The sequence below is a fragment of the Propithecus coquereli genome, unplaced genomic scaffold (assembly GCF_000956105.1).
Source record: "Propithecus coquereli isolate 6110/MARCELLA unplaced genomic scaffold, Pcoq_1.0 Scaffold1143, whole genome shotgun sequence".
NCBI classification, from domain to species: domain Eukaryota; kingdom Metazoa; phylum Chordata; class Mammalia; order Primates; family Indriidae; genus Propithecus; species Propithecus coquereli.
This window is the reverse complement of record NW_012135448.1, coordinates 125,204-129,464: the sequence shown is the minus strand read 5'-3', so window position 1 is coordinate 129,464 and position 4,261 is coordinate 125,204. Positions and strand designations below refer to the sequence as shown.

General features: G+C 60.8%; 1 protein-coding gene across 1 annotated transcript in view; it reads left to right on the top strand.

The window, feature by feature from the left end:
• Positions 1–4,261, top strand: part of RBFOX3 (RNA binding protein, fox-1 homolog (C. elegans) 3) — a 78,203-nt gene that overhangs the window by 48,238 nt on the left and 25,704 nt on the right. The gene's annotated exons all lie outside the window — the stretch shown is intronic.

The window sequence follows — 4,261 nt, the reverse complement described above, 5'->3', positions numbered from 1 at the left end:
TCCCGCAGTGTAAATACTCCCCCACAACCGACTTCAAACTCCCCATGTTAGGCCACTGGACTTGGAGTTGTAAAGAGATGCTCCCGATTGGTACCCGTGAGCTGGGATCAGGCAGCACGCCCTCAGCAAGCCACCCCGCTCCACTTAAAAGTCATCTCCTCCCTCCCCACACCCCCTTCTGAAGCTGGCATGTGCAGTAGTGATTAAACGTGAGATATGGACGTGAGGCAGTGGACACAGGGCCAGCCCTCGACACAGCAAGGGTTCCTGGAGAGTCCCCCGCTCAGTGCAAATACCTGCTGAGGGTGTTGTCCAACCTCCGCTGCCTGCAGATTTGTTGGGGGAGGGAGGATGATGACTTGACCATGGTCTTTTAGCTCATCCATCCCTCCATCCACCCCTTCATCCATCCACCCACTCATCAATCCATTCATCCAACCCTCCACCCACCCCTTCATCCATCCACCCACTCATCAATCCATTCATCCATCCATCCAACCACTCCTTCATCTATTCATTCATCTGTCCATCCATCTTTCCATCCATCCACCCACCTATCCATCCATTCATTCATCTATCCCTCCACCCACCCCTTCATCCATCCACTCACCCATCAATCCATTCATCCATCCCTCCACCCAGCCCTTCACCCACCCCTTCATCCATCCACCCACCCATCCATTCATCCATCCATCATCTACCCATCCATCGATCCATCTTTCCATCCATCCACCCACCTATCCATCCATCCATTCATTCATCCACCCACCCATCCATCCATCCACCACCCATCCATGTCTACATCCATACATCCACCTACTCATGTGCATTGAGACTCTTCTGAGTACAACAGGATGCTGTGCTGAGCACAGGAATGTGGGAACAGAGTGACTGAAGGGCCTCCATTCTCTGGGAATTCATGGTCCCCTGGGGAGAGCCAGACACTTTCACAAGCTGCTCCAAAATGAGGCCATCTGCGAGCCCCATGGCCTGGCAGGGGACTCCTCATTGACTCTGACCCCAGCAGACCCATGAGGAAGAGGAAAAGGAATGGGACAGACGCCGCTGCCCAGCCCTCTGGGGCAGCACCCATTCACCTCATGCCCCCGCTTTTCCATTGAGCCTGGTCTGGGACTCTCCGCCAGGCTGCACGTGGGAATCTGCAGAAACACTGGGCCTGAGTCGCCCGGGTGCTGGGGTGGGGCCCTGTGCGGGCACTTGCCAGAGCTCCCAGGAGGCTGGACGTGCAGCCAGGCCTGAGAGCCACGTGCAGGGTCATGCCACCCACAGCACAGCAGAGGTGTTGCCCGTCGCCCAGGACCCAGCGGGTCACACCGACTGGCTTCCGCTCTGCACGGTAACCATTGCAAATGGAGAAACCTCTGCAGAGAGGACTAACGGTCACCCAGGGCCACCTGGCGGCCGAGGGGGCATTGGCACCCCTCCGTGTGCATTCCAGGGTCTAGACTCTGTCACTCTGCTGTGAACCATCCCATCCCCTGCAGGACCCTCCCTAGAAGGGCCACAGTTCTGCGTGATGGTGCAGACAGGTGGGTTTGGGAGCCAGGTGGCCCACGCGGCCCTCCCAGACCCTCCCCTGTGAGCCTGGCAAGCCACTTGGTCTCTGAACCTCAGCTTTATTAGCTGTGAAATGGGCAGATAACGGTGTCCCCTTGTGGGTTTGGAGGTGGATCTGATTCTGTCAGAACAGCGAGCACTGTGGGCTCAAATACGCTGTTTTTATTTTAGTGGCACAAATGTCCCTAAAATGTCCCCATCTTACAGGGGCCTCTCGTCCACCCCACACTCTCTCAGACCCTGGCACCCCCATCTCTGTGTTGGCCAGTTCCCATCTGCTGCCCTGTGAGCCCCCGCAGTGGGAGTGATTGGCAGCTGTGAGCAACCCCAGCTGGGCCCAGGGAGGGGGCCCTGGGGAGGCTGGAGGTGGGGTGAGGAGGACCCCACCCTTCCTCTGGCCTCGGGGGAGGTGGGAAGAGGGGAGCCGGGGAGCGGGCGCGCGTTAGCAAAGGCTCCAGCCAGCAGCAGCTGATCACCACTCCCTGCACCCTCCACGCTTCCTCTTCCCTCTCTTGCTCCCCTTTCCTGGTTTTGCCTCCGGCCATCCCGGGTGCTAGAAACTCCCCACCCCTGCCCTGCTGAGCACCTCGCCTCTCCCCTTCCCTCCTCCTCCATCCTGGACCCACTCCTTCCCACTGGACACCTTCCGACATGCATGATGGGTAACAGGGCTTCACCTGCTGCTTCGGAGCAATGAGTTGGGAACCCCCAATGAGTGTGCACATGTGCACATGTGTGTGTGTGTGTGTGTGTGTGTGTGTCCATCCCTGCTGTTGTTCAGGAGCACAAATGGCGCCCCAATTTCAGTCTCTGCAGAGAGAGGGAAGGGACCAGCTGGCTTTGCTGGGGGGGAGGGGAGGGGAGAGGGAGGAGGATGAGGAGGAAGATTTCTGCTCCCAGGCTCACTGCTCAGCAAGTCTGCTCTGGGTGGTGGGCACTGAGCCAGCCCCCACTGCAGAGCCCAGCGGGGGCTCACACAGGCCTCTGGGGCAGGGCTGGGCTGCCACCTCCACCCTCCCGGCTGGGCATGCCACCCCAGGTGCTGGCCCTGGACAGACAGTAGGACACAGGGCCCCGGCCCGAAGCACAGCACCCGCCTCGGACCATATGCTCACTCACCACTGCCCTGCGGTCACCAGGCCCCACGGAGCACTTAGCGCTGTGACAGTTGACTCGACGTGTGGGTGGTTGGGAGCAGGGGCTGTCAGTGTGGCCCCGGACAGAGCCCCGCCCTGCCCCTGGCACACCCCAGACGCCTGGTAAACAGTTGTTGGGTGAGTAGGTAGGAACCGAATGAAGGATTCAGAGAACAAGAGCAGGCACGTTCGGTGGAGCGAGTGCCGTCGCGGGAGCACCGGGCACTCAAGGGTCTCCTTGGCGGGGCAGGCGCCTCACCCGAGGCCCGGGAGCGAAGGCAGAGGCAGCCAGGTTGGCAGACAGGAGCCAGGCAGGGGGCTTTGTGGATGTGAAGGGAAGCAGGCAGCCCCTGCCTCGGGCCGCATTTAGTAGGTGCTCACTAAGGTCTGTGGTGGGAATGAGGTGTGTGTGGCTCCAGGCTGCAGCGGAGCCCTGGGCTGGAGAGGCGCAGGTGAGAGGAGGCTGCTGGCAGGTGAGCAGCCGCTTCCCCACCACGCACTCCTCTTCCCCGCAGCAAACCCAACATTCGACAAGGACCAGACTCCTGCCTGTCCCCGGGGCAGCCGTGAGTGTCGGGCCTGTCCACGTCTGTGCAGGGGTCCTCACGTGGGTGGCTGCTCCAGGCAGAGATGACACCTGTTGTTTCAGGTGACGGGACCTCTCCCCACCACAGACACCGAGGCGCGGGCGGGCGCCTCACCCTCTCAGAGGGCCTGTGCCCGGGGTGTGTTCACAGTGGAGGACGGGCAGTGAGCGAGGCTGGGACCCCCCCCCTCCCACCTGCACCTGCTCTTCGCCCTCCGACACTGGGAGAGATGCCTGTCCTCTTCTCTGGGGCGGAAGGACTTCCCGCCAGGGCTGCTGCTAATGCCCCGGCCAGCGGTTCCCACAGCACGCAGATTGCCGGGGACACCTGGGGTGGGGCCGAGACTTTGCGTCGCCAGCTGACAAGCTCCCGGGGGTGCTGATGCTGTACGTCCGGGCACCCCACTTTGAGAACCACAGCCCAGAGCACTGCTGAGCCCCCCAAGGGTCTGGGCTTCTAAAAAGCCCCTGGAAGTAGCTGGGGAGCACTTTCCCCTTCCCGGGCAGCAGGCCTTCTGGAAGGAAGGGACAGATCTTTGGGACATTTCAGGGAGCCTTGAGGCAGAGGCCAGAACCTTCCGGGCCTCACAGACACACCTCACAGTACCGCCACCTCCAGCATCCCCGCTGCAGGCTGCGGCTTCTCCACCCTGCTTCCCAACGAGGCAACCAAGCCGCGAAGACCTTGCCGGGCTGGGAGGGGTGGGCCGGCCGCGGCAGGGTGGAGGGCAGGACCCTCGTGCTGCGGAACGTCCCGTGTCCTGGCTGGACCGGCGTCAGCACCCTGGAGGCTATGGTTGTACAAGATGTCCCTGCTGGGGACTGGTGGAAGGTGCACGGGTCGCTCTGTGTCACTTCTTACAACAGCATGCGAGTCTACGGTTATCTCAAAATAAGATGATTAATTTTTAAAAATTAGGTAGGTTTAAAAAAAAAAAGCCTTAAGTTCTGTCCTCGGGTC